Source organism: Staurois parvus, unplaced genomic scaffold (assembly GCF_062004578.1).
Source record: "Staurois parvus isolate SC_StPar_1 unplaced genomic scaffold, SC_StPar_1.0 ptg000133l, whole genome shotgun sequence".
Lineage (NCBI taxonomy): Eukaryota > Metazoa > Chordata > Amphibia > Anura > Ranidae > Staurois > Staurois parvus.
The window spans coordinates 6,630,001-6,650,209 of NW_028317929.1; the positions used below are offsets into that span (position 1 = coordinate 6,630,001).

Below are 20,209 nucleotides of genomic sequence, written 5' to 3' on the forward strand. Positions count from 1 at the left end.
CTAAGCTTGCGCATCCTGAGCAATGGAAGGGAGAGCAGATTGGCATCTTTGCCCTGGGCACTGGATCACTTTTTCCTGGCACTGCCTGCAAGGGTATCAGTTTGTTTTGGTTCATGTGTTAACCACTTGCCTACCAGGCACTTATACCCCCTTCCTTACCAGGCCAATTTTCAGCTTTCAGCGCTGCCGCACTTTGATTGACAATTGCGCGGTCATGCAACATTGTACCCATATGAAATTTTGATCATTTTTTTCTCACAAATAGAGCTTTCTTTTGGTGGTATTTAATTGCCACTGGGCACTTTACTTTTTGCGCTATAAATAAAAGTGCAAAAAATTTGAAAAAAAAAAAAGTTTGTTTCTTTTATAAAATATTTCAAACAGGTATTTTTTCTCTTTCACTGATGTGCGTTGATGAGGCAGCACTGATGGGCACTGATAGGCAGCACTAAAGGGCACTGATAGGCAGTACTAATGATGTGGCACGGATAGGCGGCACTGATAGACGGCACTAATTAGGGGTCACGGATAGGCGGCACTAATATGCAGCACTGATAGGCGGCACTGATAGGTGACACTGATGATGGGTACTGATAGACGGCACTGACTGGCATCACTGCTGGGTACTGACTGGCGGCACTGACTGGCACAACCCCTGGGCACTGACTGGCGGCACTGACTGGCAGCACTGCTGGGCTGCACTGGTGGGTGGCACTGGTGGGCAGCACTGGGTGGGCACAGGTGGGTGGCACTGGTGGGCACAGGTGGCTGGGCACAGGTGGGTGGCACTGCTGGACACATGTAGGTGGCTTTTCTGGGCACAGGTAGGTGGCACTGCAGAGTGGCACAGGTGGGTGCACTGCTGGGCACAGGTGGGTGCACTGATGGGCACAGGTGGGCGGAGCTAGTGGGCGCACTGCTGGGCGGAACTTGCGGGTGGCACTGCTGGGCACCCATCATCAGGGCACCCACATATGCACACAGTGTTCAAACCACAAATGTGAGGTATCCCCACAAATGTCAGAGCAATAATTCTAGCACCAGACCACCTCTGTAACTTTACACTGGTAACCTGTAGAAATTTTTAAAGCGTCACCCATGGAGATTTTTAAGCACCATAGTTTGATACTATTCCACGAGCATGCGCAATTTTAAAGCATGACGTGCTGGGTATCCATTTACTCGGCATAACATCATCTTTTATATTTTACAAAAAGTGTGTGTGTGTGTGTGTGTGTCTTTTTGAAAAATACATTAATTTTTAATTTTCGGTTTTCGGCCACATGCATCCTGAATTCTGCACCAGAATTTTCATTTCAGTGCACCACTAATTGCAAGTAAGGGGAGTGAACTCTACCCTTCTAGTGAATGAATGAGTTCATACTTGTAGGAAGATATTGAGAAGTAGTTCCACTATCTCAGTGGTCTCCAAACTGTGGCTGGAGGGCCAGATGTGGCTCCTTGCTAGTCTTTATCTGACCCTTGAGGCACTATTCCTCCTACTAACATAAACAATGGGGCACTGTTCCGCCCACTGACACCAATGATGGGGCACTGTTCCTCCCACTGATGGGGCACTATTCCTCCCACTGACACCACTGATGGGGTACTAGTCTTCCTGCTACTGACTGCCAACCCTGAGGCTATGTTTATTCTTACTGAGGATGGGCCCAGTACATTTTCTACCCCCACTGGCCACAATCTGGCCCCCAAACATCTGAAGGACAGTAAATTGGCCCTTTGTTTGAAAAGTTTATAGACCCCTGCATGAACTGATTACAGTATGTGCAGTGCAATATTACTAACCACTGGTTTAGCCTTGTTTATTACATGGAAATAGGTGGTGCTAATACTGACCTTTTGTACTGATCAATCTCTGCTGGACCAGCTTAATTTCAATCATTGTAGCGGTTCCCGCTCTGCTCCATTTGTATGTTGGAAAATTTTCCTCACCTGCAGCCACTGATCAGTGTAGTCTGCCAGCTGAAGGTGCTGCTGTCAGAACACAGTGTTGTGGCGGGATTCCGCTATCCACTTTGTATGAAGTAATCTGTCCAGCGCCCTGGCTCAATGAAAAAAAAAACAAAAAAACCTGTATGGCTATCTTTACTTCCTATACCTGGAATTCTGAAGCTGGACTCTTGCCTCCTCAACTCCAGGAGGAGTTCATTTCACTATGAAAGCAAACCACTAACACAAATAAAACACATTATAAACATGCAGCGCTTAACAAACTAAGTAATAGTAAAAATAGTCCATAAAATGTGTACATACTCTTCCAAGGAAAAAAGAGTGTGGAAATATTCTTACACATTCATACTTACCGGATCATAAGACCCTCAAATTATAGAGTGGTCTTATGTCCTTGATGTGCTAGTAAACGTCCTGGCTATACAGTGAGGCAAAAAAGTATTTAGTCAGCCACCAATTGTGCAAGTTCTCCCACTTAAAAAGATGAGAGAGGCCTGTAATTGGCATCATAGGTAGACCTCGACTATGCGAGACAAAATGAGAAAAAAAATCCAGACGATCACATTGGCTGATTTGGAAAGAATTTATTTGCAAATTATGGTGGAAAATAAGTATTTGGTCAATATGAAAAGTTCATCTCAATACTTTGTTATATATCCTTTGTTGGCAATGACAGAGGTCAAACGTTTCCTGGAAGTCTTCACAAGGTTGGCACACACTGTTGCTGGTATGTTGGCCCATTCCTCCATGCAGATCTCCTCTAGAGCAGTGATGTTTTGGGGCTGTCGCTGGGCAACACAGACTTTCAACTCCCTCCAAAGGTTTTCTATGGGGTTGAGATCTGGAGACTGGCTAGGCCATTCCAGGACCTTGAAATGCTTCTTACGAAGCCACTCCTTCGTTGCCCGGGCGGTATGTTTGGGATCATTGTCATGTTGGAAGACCCAGCCACGTTTCATCTTTAATTGACTTGCTGATGGAAGGAGGTTTGCACTCAAAATCTCACGATAGATGGCCCCATTCATTCTGTCCTGTACATGGATCAGTCGTCCTGGTCCCTTTGCAGGGAAACAGCCCTAAAGCATGATGTTGCCACCCCCAAGCTTCACAGTAGGTATGGTGTTCTTTGGATGCAACTCAGCATTCTCTCTCCTCCAAACAGGATGAGTTGTGTTTCTACCAAACAGTTCTATTTTGGTTTCATCTGACCATATGACATTCTCCCAATCCTCTTCTGGATCATCCAAATGCTTTCTAGCAAACTTCAGACGGGCCCGGACATTTACTGGCTTAAGCAGGGGGACACGTCTGGCACTGCAGGATGTGAGTCCCTGGCAGCGTAGTGTGTTACTGATGGTAGCCTTTGTTACGTTGGTCCCAGCTCTCTGCAGGTCATTCACTAGGTCCCCCCGTGTGGTCCTGGGATTTTTGCTCACCGTTCTTGTGATCATTTTGACTCCACGGGGTGAGATCTTGCGTGGAGCCCCAGATCGAGGGAGATTATCAGTGGTCTTGTATGTCTTCCATTTTCTAATTATTGCTCCCACAGTTGATTTGTTCACACCAAGCTGCTTGCCTATTGCAGATTCGGTCTTCCCAGCCTGGTGCAGGTCTACAATTTTGTTTCTGGTGTCCTTCGACAGCTCTTAGGTCTTCACCATAGTGGAGTTTGGAGTGTGACTGTTTGAGGTTGTGGACAGGTGTCTTTTATACGGATAACAAGTTCAAACAGGTACCATTGATACAGGTAATGAGTGCAGGACAGAGGAGCCTCGTAAAGAAGAAGGTACAGGTCTGTGAGAGCCAGAAATCTTACTTGTTTGTAGGTGACCAAATACTTCTTTTCCACCATAATTTGCAAATAAATTCTTTCCAAATCAGCCAATGTGATTGTCTGGATTTGTTTTCTCATTTTGTCTCTCATAGTTGAGGTCTACCTATGATGCCAATTACAGGCCTCTCTCATCTTTTTAAGTGGGAGAACTTGCACAATTGGTGGCTGACTAAATACTTTTTTGCCCCACTGTATATCCCTTCACCCATATCTAGCGGTTTAGATTTTTATCAAAATTCGGCTTTATGGATCAATCCCCTCAGATTCCATATATCATAGCTCAAAAACATCACCTCGGGATAACGTCTGAGATGATAGGGGTGTACCTCATACAAGAAGGGAAAAAAAGGGCCTGAACTCAGGCTAAAATGGCTTCACCAAAACCCCAGCCATTGTAAACTGTAAGTACTCCCACGACAGATCTTCCTATTCTAAAGCCAGCATATGACATCGCTATAAGGGAAGATCGGCGTGAATGTGAAAATTGATATTGCAAACAAATGGATTTGTTTATAAACACATCCATGCTGCAGCTACTACTGTATATCTTTTTAGTTGAACTTTTCTTTCACCTAGAAAGAAATTCTTGAAGATAATTGTTTATATTTTGTCTGAATGACAGGTTAGTATTTGGATAGTCTCTGTTGGTCAAGTTTGAACGATGTGTTAGCTGAAGAAGGAACAAGTCCAGGATATTTGAAAGGAGCTTTCGTTACATTTGGTAACCATTTAAAGTCCAATGCACTCTTAAAAACCACCTTAATATCACCTTCCCTATTGGCTGTGTAATACATCTGGTTTTAATGGTAAATTGTGCTGAGATGTCCTAAATTTTTGACAGAAAATAAGAATTCTCCTTAGATGAACATTCCCATAACATTGCTTATGTAAACATTCTTCAGACACGTGACCCTGTCAGATCTGATGTATATGATTATCTGAGTGATTGTGTTGAATTATCTGGAGAGGAGGATGTTCTACTAAAACAGCAGGATGCAATTTATTAGCTGGATTCCTCCAGTACTTTACAAAACAAGAAGTTTCTTTTTAATCAAAAGGCGGCTGCTTACTAATATCAAAGCTATGATCGTACACAGAGGCACAGCGGACTGGTACTTTGATGCATTTTAATACCATCCAAGTTTGCCTTTTTGTACAATGCTAAAAGGAAATTGGGTCCCTAGTGCTTCTCATTAGAATTTCAGCTACACAGAAGTGAGTTGGAAATCTGACTAAGCATTGTTTTGTACGTGTGCAATTCGGGTCTCCACTGCAGGGGAAATTCTAATGGAATATATTTTTTGTATGTGTGTTTCTTTTTTTTCTTTTGAATGGATTAAATACTACACCATGTGTTATGTCTGATTTCTGTTTTCAAAATGCTTAAACTCTCACAATAAAAGCCAATATTGGGTATCTCGAAATACAGAGATGAAGATTTTTTTTTTTTTTTTTTTTTGTCCCCTACCCCCTGAGGCTTAATTTATAATGTATTCATATCTGTTTAATGTTTCATCATTAGCAATCCCTTCTTATTCTTTTGAAGATATTTTCCTGTTTATTAGCTATTGCTCTGCATATATTATTTTTGCAAGGTTTCGAATAGAGGAAGACAAATTTAATGTGGAATTCGGGAGTAAGGTATTCCAGTCTAGAAGCTAGCAAATGCTTACAGTAAATTCTCAAACCAAGAGGCTCATTTTATTGTGTAGACTACCTGATTCCTGTGACTGTCTTCACCCTTAATTTGGGGATGCTGGTGAGGCCTTGCCACACGTTTCCCTGTAGCATTTCAGGGAAAGAATGTCTTGGGGTAGTCCTTTTTAAAGAAGAATCCCAGGTGTGGATGGATTTACATTGTATTTGACCTGTGGAATTCCTCTACAAGCTGGGAATCACTGTAGCTGTACTTGCTACTTCAGTGATCTCAACTTGCTTTCAGGTCCTGTGCTGAATGACTGCCTTGCTGCATTGTGAACACAGGAGTTTGGCTGCTTGGTACGGGCACCATTCACAGATCGCTTTGCATTTTCTCAGTAAATGTAAAGTGTTCTCTGAACAAGATGGAGAGGCAGGGTGGTGACGTCATGAAGCATCTCAAACTGATGCCATCAACACAAACCCAAAGACACTAAAGTGCCAGAAATCTGGTGAGTCCCTCCCATTTGTGTGCTCTATTTACTACACTGAAATATTAAGCATTATCAGACATGCTCCGCTCACCTTACCTCCGAGAGCTACAGTACACCTTTCCCAATGTTACAGCCCAAATTGGACATGATCAGCATGGGGTGAGAATGCTGCCACTGACATAGATATAGTACAGTGAGTGTCCATTGTCCCTTTGGGAAAGGAAATGTTACTGGCAGGATCACCAGATAGAAATAAAGGCAAAGAAGAAAGCTAATGCAGCTTCCACATCTAGGGCTGGTAAGCTGTATTATATTAAATTTTCCTTCTTTGGGTAATATACACATTTTAATAAGGGACTAGCTGGGTCCTCTGATGGTACTGTGGCCATTTCTTGTCTGCTAGCTTGAGACCTCCGTGTACAGTACTGTACTTTTTATTTATTTATATATATATATATTTGTGTATAAAAAAAACAAAAGTAGTCCTACAGACATGTACAGAAGAAGGAAACTTAAACAGGGAGACCCATATGAATTTCATAGATGGCCTGCAAAGCCAAGCAGATTGGAAATCTAAGTGTTTGCGTTTACCATAAAGAGACACAGATACAACTACTGATTTTGCTAAACCTTTTTTTTAGTAGAATAAAGTGGCTGCCATTGCTGGTCCCCTTATGAAAGTATTCGCTGCCTGGCTGTAATGCTGATCCTCTGACCCAGCTTTTCTGCATACTTGTTCTAGTTAAACTAGTTGTAAACCTCAGACATGAAATTTGAACAAAGCATATATTGCTATAGTGTCTTATACTTTCCTTTCTCCGAAGCATTGTCATTTCTGTCTTCTATCTAGTTCCTCTGTTATCAGCATGGGTCACTTCTGAAAAGTTCTCCTGATACCAAAAGAAAAATGGTGCCAGTGTAGGGAACTCCAGCTGATTGACAACCTTGTTTGTGTGATGTATGAAGGTGGGTGTGTCCCTTCCTCCAATCAGCTCTCAGGAGCTCTTCTACAGTGTGTAACTGCAGATCCCCATTTGTGAGTCTGTGAAAAAAAAAAATCCTTTTAGTCTCTGAGGTTTACAAGGACGTACAGGGCAAATGGCTGCAAATAAACAAGTACAACTTGGGTCGGAGGATTTGTATCACCTGATGCTAGTCACTCCACTAGGTATAAGTAAGGGTTTACAACCACTTTAAAGCTAAACTGCAGTCAGATGTACTGTAGAAGTCACAAATACATCCAGCTCTTCATTAGTATGTCATATATTCATTAATAGTCAGATTTTTTTAACCACCTCCCGCCCGCCATATAGTCTAATGACGGGCGCAAAGTGGTTCTCTCGTTCTGAGAGGACATCATATGACGTCCTCCCATTCTCACCGCGCATGCGCGGCTCGGGGAGCACGAAGCGCAGCAAACGACGGTGCTCTGTGTCTCTCTGACACAGCGGATCACTGATCACGGAAAGAGCCGACGATGTTGACTCGGTCATGTGATCAGCTGTGTCCAATCACAGCTGATCATATGTAACCATGGAAATGCCGGTTATCTGCATTTCTCTCCTCTCGAGCTGTCGCGCTGACAGCTCGAGAGGAGAGGAGAGCCAGTAATCTGCATTCCGCGGAGGGGACATGTACACTGATCATTAGGGCACTGATGATCAGTGTTGTCCCAGCAGTGCCACCTGTCAAAGTCCATCAGTGCCACGTGCCAGTGCCTATCAGTGCCACATCAATGCCACATTTCAGTGCATACCAGTGCACATCAATGCCACATATCATTTCCCACCTGAGCTGCCTTTCAGTGTCATCCATCAGTGCCACCTGTCAGTGCTGCCTAACAGTGCCAGTCAGTGCCATGTATCAGTGCTGCCTTTCAGTGCCCATCAGTGATGCCTGTCAATGCCCATCAGTGCCACCTACCAGTGCCGCCTATCAGTACCCATCACTGCAGCCTCATTAGCACACATCAGTGAAGGAGGAAAATCACTTATTTACAAAATTTTATAACAAAAACTAAAAAAAGTATTATTTTTTTCAAACTTTTCTGTGGTTTTTGGTTTAAGAAAAAATAAAAAACTCAGAGGTGATTAAATACCACCAAAAGAAAGCTCTATCTGTCACAAATGATAAAAATTTCATATGGGCACAGTGTTGCATGACCGCGCAATTGTCATTCAAAGTGCGACAGCGCTGAAAGCTGGAAATTGGCCTGGTCAGGAAGGGGGTATAAGTGCCCGGTAGGCAAGTGGTTAAACTTAGACACCCAGAAGTTTTGACAGCATTGGTATGCATCAGTAAACTTGTCATTAACTCTTTGAATAATTGACAGCGGGTCCGTGAACCAGGCATACACATTTCTTGTTCTTTGCTGCAATGTTAATTAATGGTCTCAGGGCAAGGGGCATTTTACATTTGGATCATACTGTGATCACAAAAGGATTAAATGTATCTTTTTAAATGCAAGCAATGTAAGTACCTTAGTGTCAGCCTCTTGCAGTTTCCCCTACAGCAGAGCTGGGACTGAGAACAGTGGGAACACTACAAGAAGCTAATCGGCTGTGCTGCAGTGCTCACTTTGTAAGAAGAAACATTCTAATAGGAGGGAAAAGCAGCCTGACAGATAAGAAAATAGCTCTGCTGCTTCCTTCACTATCCTGTCACAGAGGAGAAAGCAGCAGAGAAAAATCAGGCCAGATGTGGCAGAGCTGTATAAATCTTAGCGCTGGGTGGACAGAAATACAAATGCCCTAGCAGGTAAATGACTTATTGGTTTGTATGACGTTCAGCTTTAAGAAACTCAACATTTTGGAAATCAGATGGTCAGCATCATAACTGGAAAATGATAATTTACAGAAGGAAGGAAGCTAAATTAAAGCCTCCATGTTTCATGGTGTTGCATTTCCTATTTCCTCCATTAAATACAGGTTCAAATTTTGCTAAGCTTTCTGATAAAACCTTTGTGTATTCCTTTTGTAGAATTGTTTTTTTTGTTGTTTCCTATAATTTCTAATTATATTTGTGTAGTTCTGTGAACCTTCATCCATTTGTATTCGACATATACCTACCAGTGTTTTTTTTTAGTTATTAGTTCACGGGTACTGCGGAATGTAGGGAAGGACACAGGTTTTAGCATGCATTCCCCATGCCCCTAGTACCAGCGCTGAGAGCAGCGTTAAGCTTGTGATGAATCCTATAACAGATATGATGGATACCTCCTATTGTTTCTGGCCCTCCATCTGGTAAAATAGATTGCTCTTTGATTCGTGTGATTGTCTAACCCCGGGCATTATTTAATCTGGTTAACTAAACACATACATTTGTCTTGTGTTTTGTTTTTGTTTTTTTCAAGCTCATGGATTTGTGATTTTGGTAATTACACTTAGGACATTAATAGGATGTGAAACCTTTTTAATAATTAACACTAATCCTGGTTTGTCTGCTTCCATCAAAAATGAGTGTTTGAATATTTTCTGCACATCTGTGCAGAGGCAATGCGTCTTTTAAATTGGTACATGTTTGTCCTTTAAGTGTCCTGAGCTAGGAGTTGTGCACTTGTTAGGCCATCGAAAAAGAACTAAAAAAAATACATTCCCTGGCTTTTTGTGGAATAGTCTTACTATGTTTTTTTGATTCTTTTTAAACTGGTAATCTTAACAGTTGCTTTCTGATTTTTCTTAATGCTTTTGTTGATTCTTTGGTGGTTCGCCCCTTTAAAGCAGAACTCCAGTTTGCAATGCTTATGCTCTCTGCTGATTGGAGAGTGCTAGTTCTGACTTGTAGGACTTTTCTTCTTTTGAATATAGCAGGTGTCTTCTTTAAAGTTAATGCTGTGAAGATGGAGGTTAGGGGATAGTGAGTATTGCTACTTTCTGGTGATACAGGCTTTTATGTATTTAGGAAGTGTCTCTTATTATAGTCCAATAGTAGAAGCATTGACTTTCATTGCATTTCTCTTAAAAACCAAGCAAGGTGGTTGAATGGATTTGGGAAGTACTACATGTCACTGTCCTAACGCTGCCTGTGAGAACTTTGACTATGAATTGCTGGATTGATTGGAAAGAAAATTTTGTGCTAACCATGGGAGATCCAGTGAGATACTGTAAGGAATTCCAAACTCAACCCGGTTGCACATGTCGATACTATACTGCTGATGCCAGAAGGTAATGATATTTTGATCTAAGAGTATAACCTACCCCTTTCCATAGACATTGGAATTCCATTGCTTATTTAAAAAAATTACACAGAATTGGCTGCACTGAAAAAACAATTCCTTTTGGCTTGCGCTCTTCAAGACTTGGCTTTGTCTACTTTGCTGTTAGCCTAATCTGCTAATGTTGCTGTATTAGGAGAGTTGGATGTCACCGTTCTTTAGCTATCATTTAGCATTGTAAGCAATTATGGAGGAGGGATTAAATATAGAAGGTTGATAATGAGCCTTTCTGAAATGCACTAAAACCTTTACATTTAAAATGTAATTCCAGTCAAAAGCTGACTAAGCTAAAATCTACTCACACCCCCATTTTAAGCCTATTCTATCTACCCTGTAATAGGGAAGAAGTCTATATACCTACTATTTGGAAGCTGCTTTGGTCATGTGATTGTGTCCCTGGGCCTGTTTCCGTTTTTAGAGGAGGGACAGCCGTCAACGGATGGCCGGTAGTAAGCCTATGGGTCACGTAATTGTCCAGTTCCTGCAGCTGTTGCTGCACTCTCCTACACTGAAGTTGCTGCCGGGGGGATCATGTGACCAAACCAGAGTGATTTCAGAATAGGTAAGTATACACATCTTTATTTTTACAGGGTAGGTAGAATTGGTATAGAATGGAAGTAGATTTAAGCTTAGTTAGGTTTTGACTGAAATTACACTTTAAGCTGAAAATTGGGGTCCTGCCAACCTTCCCTGTGTTCTTTCCTAGTTAGCAAGTCTAACAAAAACTGCTTTGATCAACATCATGATGCATGGCTGTAGATTAGCGTTCACAGGAATAGGTTTACATGCAGAGAAACAATCAATAGAACAAGGAGTGTGCACCTGTCTACACTAACAGTCAGGAACCAATCAGCGTGGTTTCCATTTATTTGATAATCATGACAGCCAAACATGGTGATTACATAGTTTTGTTTACAAACAAACCTACCAACTCCAGCCATCTCTACCTCAGGCTGGTAGGCTACCAAGTAGTGTATAAAATATCTAAATGGTAAAAGCCCCCCAAAAATTATAAATGATAAAAGTACCCCAAAAATTGAAATGGTTTTGTAAAATCATAAATAGTTTTGGCAATGTCAGCTTTATAATGAAAAACATGAGTAGGCTAATTGACACATAGGCAAGCTGCTATATTTGGTCTGCTGGTCTAGTCTTCAGTGACCTTGGGTCATCACTGTGTAATCTAAACTATGCCTTCCTGATAGCAGTATAAGAATATGCCCTTTCAGTGCTAGATGGTTAATGTTGTTTAGACATCTCAGCAGCCATTACACTTTTAAATAAAATCTGATAAAACAGCAATTTGAGAAGTCAAAAATGGCTGAAAATGATGACTTACGGTGGTAGAGGAAAAAAGGGTGTGAGACTTTAATTGGGATTTAAAACAGACCTAAAGTCTGCATAGTGGTAGGCACGTTCCATCCATATTGTTCATGTTAGTACTACAAGCGTAGACAATTATGGCATGCTTAACAGCCTAAGTGAACCCCCCCAGTGATTCAATGTCCATGCCTTCTGTGGCTGCCAGATTATCTTCTGAATTTAGCACCTTCCATCACCCTGACTTAACATCCTCACATGCGTATGGATGTAAAATTATCCCAGCTGACTCTTCCTGCAGAAAATGCATATGTAGGCTCTTCTGTAATAAAGGCCTGTCTGTAAACATTTTTTTGTATATGTTTTTTAGCTTTGCTTAAAAAAAGCTGATGAGTTCAATATAAGAGGAGTTCTGTGTTGCCATTAGAAACTGGAATGTAGGTTTGAATCTTGTGGCTAACAAATCAGACCGCTTGACTACTACTTTTATGCATTATCCGCTTAAAAATGAGCATGTGAAGGTATTTATTCACTTTGTCATTCATGGTGGAAATAAATACTTGATCATGCATTCTTTAATTTAAACAAATGGTAAATATTTCCAGTGCATAAGAACCACCCCATGCATGATGTAACTGCTAGTTTTCTATATAAATCATAGAGCAATTCATCCTAGTTAACATTTGCTGTAATGAGTTTTGTGCAGAGATAAATAGTGGCATGGTATTATTCCATCACCACACCATAAATTGTATTGCAAAATCATGCTGAATTCACAATATTTCTCTGCATAAAAAAAGCTTCCGGTGACTTAAGCTGTTGTGCATATTTATGCATACAATTTGTAATAACTGCTTTAAAGCACTATAGGAGACATCACTCAAGTTCCACCCCAGACATCCAATTTAATGGATGGAAAAGATGCATCACACACCAGTAGTTTGCAGAGTAGAAAATCTGAATTTCACAGTGTCTCAGATGCAGGCAATTCACCTGAAGTATTTGTCTTATTGCAATTTCATTTTTACATTTTTAATACATTTTTTATGAATGAATAAAGGGTGCGCAAATGATAAAACTTTTTTGTACAAAATCACATATAAATTACATGCATTTCAAGAGAGAAACTAAAGCATACCCAAAGTGAAAGCTGAAGCATCTGTGCTGTCATAGCAGCCATTTCCATTTATTTCTCCTGTTCTCCATACTGGTAGTAGCCCTTTAATCCTGGGCCATTCTGGTATGCAAATCTATGAGCATCCATGAGAAAGAGCCTGGCTCCACCCCTTCCTGCTCCTTTCCACTCTTTAGCACTGTAATAAATGGCATTACTTGCCAGTAAAATAGATTGCAAGAGGCATATTGCTGAGAAGCGTAAAAAAAAATCTCCATAAAGAATGATCGTGGAAAGTTGGTTAGTGACAGGGAGATGGTAACTGTAGTAAATACATACGTCTGAAGGAAAAATTGGTATAATAAACAAGACAGCAATGTTAGGAACATTATATTGAATGTAACCATGTGTCTGAAAGAATCCAGTGTTCAGAAAAAAGACTAGGACAAACCTAATGTTAGCAAATCACCAGGATCAGATGGCTTGTACGTGAATGTTCTCAGCCATGTCATAGCCAGTTCCTAATTTTTAAGGACAGCTTACAGACTGACTGAGAACAGCTTATTTTTGAAAAACAAATGTGGTAGCAATTATAAAAAAAAAAAGACCAAGATGTATACCTGGAAACTACAGACCAGTCAGCCTAGCCTCAATAGTATGTAAACTTTTGGAAGGAATAAGGGGCCATATACAAGAATTTGCTGATGAGAATAGTATTAGTAGTAACTAACATAGATTTCTGAAAGACTGTTCTTGCCAGACCAACCGTTTAGCATTCTGTGAGGAGGAAAGCTGTAATTTGAATAGCAGGTTTGTAGATGTAGTTTATCTTTGCTACGGCACTTGATACAGTACCCTATATACAATTTGCAAATTAAGGTCTTTTTGGCATTGATTAAATCGTATGTACCGGAGTCAAAAATTGGTTACAGGAATGAGTACAGAGTGTGGCATTTGATGGTATATTTTCTGAATGGCCTAGTGTTGTAAGCTGGGCTCTGTCCTGGGTCAATTCTATTTACTTTGTTTATAAACGATATAGAGGTGGTAATAATTTAGTTCAATCTCATCGTTTGCTGATGATACAAAGCTAAACAGAGCAGTAACTTCACAACAGGATGTAGTGACTTTACAAGAAAACTTTGTTAGAATAGAGAGGTGAGCAGTTATATGGCACATTAGGTTTATTGTTGAAAAAATGCACTTGGGAGCTAAAAATATGAATGTAAATTACTCGCTTGGAGGAGAACATCTGGAGAAATTGAGGATGGAAAAGGATCTTGGGCTGTAGAAGATCTGACTCTGCAATGCCAAGCTGCAGCAAGCAAGGCCAGCAGGCTATTAACATGTATTAAAAAGGATATTTACTCAAGAGAGAAAATTATAATTCTACCACTTTACAAAACCCTGATTCAGCCACATCTTGAGTACGCCATCCAGTTTTGGTCAGTGGTCCTTTGGTAGAGAGTCCAGAAAGGTCAGTAATGCTAATAAGGGAGCTGGAGGACCTCAGATTTGAGGAGCAACTACAAACAAGCATTTCTTCTTCAGGGAGAAGCAAATTTTAAGAGTGGATAAGATCGCAATATACAAATCCTTAAATAGGGGCTCTTAGGGGTTTATTTACTAAAGCTGAAGGGTGCAAAATCAGATTCACTTCTGCATTGAAACCAATCCGCTTCCAGGTTTTATTGCCAAAGCTTAATTAAAAAAGATGGTTAGAAGCAGATTGGTTACTTAGCAGAAGTGAGCCTGATCTTTCCTCCCAAGGCAACCCCATTGGCTTGGGAGGAAACTCTTCTAAGGTCTCTAAAGACACTTTGCCACACAATTAAGTTGGATGAGTGGTGGTTCAGTCTTAAACTGCGTAAGAGGTTCTTTGCTGTTAGAATAGTATGAACTCCCTTCCACAGTTGGAGATGTTAGCAAGGAGTTTAGACAGACCTGTTTCTCAGCAAACACAATGTACAGGAATATTGAAAATGGTAGTGAAACATAAACAGACACACAGGTTGAACTGGATAGACTGATGTCTTTGTTCAACCTTGCCAACTGTGTAACTATATTTATGGAGTCATGGGGGGGTGATAATGACCAGACTCTTCAACCTTGGGAGCCAGATGAAATTTAAACCCGGGGTGTGGAAAAACACCATTTTTCACTTTTGGGTTTACTTGAAGTAAGTAATAAAATCTGAAAGGAGTTGGATTAAAGCAATAGTAAACTCTGGGGGAGAAAACGTTCCTCTGCAGGGCAATGCCTCACTATGCTAATATGCATCACTTGCCTTAAAACAAAGCCCTGCAGCGGCTCGCTGTCACCGCTGACTTCACCTGGTTTTCCATCCAGGTTCATGGACTCTGGCCATCTGGCTGTCCAAGCCGTGATGACGTTACTGCAGGCCGCGGCACAGAGCTCTGAAGGAATGGCACTGGTATGCTGTTCCTTCTGGGGACATCACCGGCTTCTACAGTATGTAAATTATATCCTAAACTGCGCACATTTAGGAGATATTTACAGTACCTACAGGTAAGCCTTACCATTGGCTTACCTGTAGGTAAAAGATAAACAGAACTACTTTACTACCACTTTAATATTGTGGGGAAAAGAATGTGGTGACAGTTCTGCTCATGTCCTAGGGTAGTGGTGGCAAACCTATGGCACGCGTGCCGCAGCGGGCACACATAGCCCTCTGTTGGCATGTGAGCCAAGTTGCTCTAGCAGCCGAGCATCATATAAGAGCGCATATAGGGGCCATGCACATGCTCGGTAAGGAGTAGCGGTGCCAAGCGATGACGTCACAAGCCGTGACTCATTAGCCACAACTTGTCCGAGCTTTCTCATGGCTGTTCAGTGCGCTGCCAAGGAAATGTATATTGGACTGGCTGTGAGTTTTAATACACTCGTTTGTATCAACACAAGATTTTAGCTAGTGCTGGTGGTCAGTGGACCTTTGCCCCCTTGTTCTGGTGGTCAGTGGACCTTTGCCCCCTTGTTCTGGTGGTCAGTGGACCTTTGCCCCCTTGTTCTGGTGGTCAGTGGACCTTTGCCCCTTGTGCTGGTGGTCAGTGGACCTTTGCCCCTTGTGCTGGTGGTCAGTGGACCTTTTCCCCCTTGTGCTGGTGGTCAGTGGACCTTTTCCCCCTTGTGCTGGTGGTCACTGAACCTTTGCCCCCTTGCGCTGGTGGTCAGTGGAACTTTGCCTCCTTGCGCTGGTGGTCAGTGGAACTTTGCCCCTCTGTGCTGGTGGTCAGTGGAACTTTGCCTCCTTGCGCTGGTGGTCAGTGGAACTTTGTCTCCTTGCGCTGGTGGTCAGTTTAACTTTGACGCCTTGCGCTGGTGGTCAGTGGAACTTTGACCCCTTGCGCTGGTGGTCAGTGGAACTTTGTCCCCTTGTGCTGGTGGTCAGTGGAAGCTCTGTTGTTCTGTTTTTCATTTAAGACAAAGGATGTTCATTTATGGGTTGTTTTTTCTAAACTAAAAACCTCAGTATTCAGGTTTATTGCAGTGTTGGCACTTTGCGATAAATAAGTGGGTTTTGGGTTGCAGTTTGGGCACGCGGTCTCTAAAAGGTTCGCATTCACTGTCCTAGGGCAGTACCTGTACCAAAAGGAAATCTATTTCAAGAGCAAATAAGGTATGATGCAATCTCTCACTTTTTTTGATTTCCTTTAATACAGTGACTAAGATGATTGGTCTGCAGTGAAATCTTTCAGCAGCTTTGTAAACATATGTATTTAGGCCTAGCTTCCGCTAATACTTTGTAAACTGTTACAGAAAGTGTTTGGGTTTTTTTTGTTTTGGTTTTTTTTTTGACGTTTGGATCATTATGACTAAAATTGTACAGTATAACATTGGTTGCAACAGCCCTCTGACTGGGAAGCTTGACAGGCAGTGGAAAATCTCTCAATACAGAATTGTCACCTGAAAGCACATGTGTAGTAGTCCGGTCCAAATTTGTTTTATTTTTCTTCAGCTGATTTCATATTTTCAGTTTAAAAGAAAAGAAGCTAATCTTATCTGTGTATAGATTTTGGAAAATGTTAGTAGGCAGAGCTTGAGATAGCACAGCCCAGGAATCAAAATTGAATTAATTTTTAATTTTTTTTTAATGCAATAAAATGCGCAAACTGTCCAGTCACGGGTCATTGTCTCAACCTGAATGTCAGACGTCTATTGCTTTGTCATTATTGTGCATTATACATTATTTATTATGCTAATGCATTAATCCATAATGCATTTCTAATGCTGATTTTAAAGTATGCTTTCGAATTTGGCTGAAAGAAAAGAGGCTGGAATGCAGCACATTGGAAATGTGTTTCGGTGTATTGATTTTCTTTCGGATGCTGTCTCATCCTTTCTGCTTTTGCAACTGGTCTTATGGCTGCTGATCATATAAAATGGGGGTGGGTAAAAAGCATAGTCAGTTTAGTTTATTTTTAATACTGGTAGCTGTGCATTTTTCCACCTGGCATTTATTAGCTACAAATAATTAATGCTTGCATTAATTATTTGATTCTTCTAAAGTGCCTGCAAGCCTGATTTTACTTTGCCTACTAACCTGTTCAAAGTGGGGCTGACATTTTCCCACTTGTCGAAGATCTGCAGAAACTCCAATCTCTGGGACAGTACTACACTCCCTTGGCCAGTGGCTTCAACAGAAAAAATAACTCCAGTACACTTTCCAGCTAGCCACCCAAAAAATCTTTTCTTGTAACCATGAAATCAAGTTATGACTAGTAACCTGCTGTATGTTGTCCATTGTACCTATATTCTCACTGTAGTATTGAGTACATGAAGATGTATTTATACTGGGCTATTAACCATGACCCCTCCTTTTCTTCTTCTTTTTTTTTTTTTTTTTCTTTCTTTCGTCTCTAGAAAGGTTGTGATCTAAAGATGCACTCTAGGCAAAAAAAATCAATAGCCCAAACTAATGCAGTTATCTAATAATTAAAACATGAATTTGGATTGAAACTTGAACAAGTACCTGAATTTGACTTGGTATCGGGCTCTAATTATTATGGGCTCATAGGCAGCAAGCAAGAAATAAATAATAGACACCAAAACAAAATATGGAATAAAATTGGCCATAGTCCTTTTTATTTTTGTTTTTTTTTAAATAATTGGTATTTAATAAAACTTGTAAAATCACTTTAAAATACACAATAATTCAGTCAATCAAATTACAGTCCCAGTCACTATGGGGTTTATTTACTAAAGCTGGAGAGTTTAAAATCAAGCTCACTTCTGCGTAGAAACAATCCGCTTCTAACGTCCGCTTGTTCAATTAGCTTTGGCAATAAAACCTGGAAGCTGATTGTTTTCTATGCAGACGTGAGCCTGAATTTGAACTAAAACCCTGTTACTCAAGCTGTAACCATAAATGAAAGACTTTCAAAAGTTGCTTAAGGTGATTGTAGCAGTATTGATGCAATTGCAACTGAAACAATTGAGTCTGTGATACTCAGGGGTGTGGACATTTTTGAAAAAAACTACTTGTCCAGGGACTAAATCGAGGCCCAAATCTACTTGTCCCTCATGACAATCTACTTGTCCAGATAAAAAAATAAAAATGTTTTTTTAACCTAAACCATATTTAAATTGGAGGTGATTTTAGGAATGTCTGGGACTTTTAAAAACAAAAGAGGCTTTATGGCAACTTAACTCTTTACAATTTTTAACATTGCGCTGTTTATCTCCTCCTCCCTGCCGATCTCCAGCACTGCACCCGGGGACTAGCAGGGAGGGGGGGAGACCTTGCAGTGTGATGAACAACAATTTGCTGCTCGTCAGGAAAGGGTGGGTCAGGGCTTATACTTTATCCCTTTAATTGCCAGAGCCATTTTTGTGTTTTCACTGCCAGAGCCGTTTTTCGCAGTTTTTTTGCACACGTTTAAAAAAATCTTTTTAGGCCTGAAGATTACATAAAACCCCCAAACATTATATATTTTCTGAAAACAGAGACTAAAATAGTGGTAGTTCCAATTTTTTATGTCACGTGATTTTACCGCACAATTTTAGTAAAAAATGCAAGTAAGTTAATTTTAGGGCACAAAAAAAGCAATAAATTACCCTATTTTTTTGTAAAATATATAAAAGATGAGGTTGCATTGAGTAAATAGATATCCAACTTGTCAAACCTTAAATTTGTGCGCGCTCGTGAAATGGTGACGAAATTCAGTACCCTATATTTTCTATAGTTTGACACTTTTAAAGCTCCTTTATAGGTCACCAGTTTAGTGTTATGGAGGAGGTCTGGTGCTAGAATTATTGCTCTTATTCTGCCGCGCGCTATATGTGACATGTATCGCAATCAACGGTTTCATGCGTAGGTGCCCCAGCGTGTGCTTTTATGTTTGTGCGTATATGTGGGGGTGGGGGCCGCAATATTTTTTTTTTTGGGGGGGGGGGATGGTATTTGCTTGGGTGTAACATTCATTTTTCACAATAAGAAAAAAAGTCCCCTATGTGATGATTTTTGGTCACCGGTTCTCTGAGACATCCAAGGTCTAAGGCTCCATGTACACGGGAACTTTGGAAAACACTTCTGAACGATGGAAACTGACTGCTGGAAAACGTAGGTTACAAAATGTCTGTTTAGCTGCGTTTGCATACCGCGTTTATGAGCGTTTGCATTTAGAAGCGTTTTTTAAAGATAACCTCAGGAGACCTTTCAAAATGCCCAGAATGCACTGAAAAACAGTAAAATAACGATTTCAAACATTTTGAGAGAAATAGAGCAGAAGCAGAGAGAGCAGTATGTGTTGAGATGACCTATCTTTTCTGGTTGTATTCACTATGGATCCCATCATGAGCATAATGCAGCACGTTCTACTGTTTTTTTCCTTCACGAAAAACCTGGAACTGACTGCGCTGGTGTACTAGGTCCATTTGAATACATGGAAAACGCTTTGTATGCATTTCTGATGATGAAAAAAGGCTACTGGACAGCATCTGGATATGGAACAGTTAACAAAATCACTTCTAAATGCAAACACTTATAAACGTAGTTAGCCATGTTTACAAGTGTTTGGCGTTGGAAACACTGATAAAATCTACTCATGAACACAAGTTTGGAGTGTTCAAAAAAATGACTGTAAACTCAACTGGCTGTAAACAACATTGTGTACATGGACACATAGGAAAATATTAGGGAGAGTTCAGGGGCTGCTAAAAAAAAAAACCGCAGAAAAGCTCCTGAACATAAGTTTATCAGCTGCAGTGTACATGAACCCTAAAAGACCCTGCATGTCTCCCCTCTGCTCCACTGAATGTAATGCAGTGTACATCACACCATATTACATTCATTCCTGGGAATTGCATTACAATCTCTCAACGGGGACGTGGAAGTGACATCGTAACGTCATTTCCAGGTCAGCACAAGAAGGGGAGGGGAGCGGACTTGTCCACTCTTCTCCCTCCCCTCTAGCTGATGGTGAGCCGGGCCCGAAGATGGGCAAGCGGAGCCTGGGAAACCTCACGGGGGGCGTGGAGAGGCTGGCACCATGTGGAAGCAATCGGCAGCAACGCTATCACCAAATGCTTCCACCTTACAGGTGAGCACGCTGCTTGCCTACAGCAGGGCTAAAGGAAGAAAAAACTACCTGCCCGGCGCCCAGAAC

General features: G+C 41.1%; 1 protein-coding gene across 2 annotated transcripts in view; it reads left to right on the top strand.

Annotated features, from left to right (window-relative positions):
- Positions 1-20,209, top strand: part of PPP2R2B (protein phosphatase 2 regulatory subunit Bbeta) — a 496,093-nt gene that overhangs the window by 173,618 nt on the left and 302,266 nt on the right. The window lies entirely within an intron of this gene.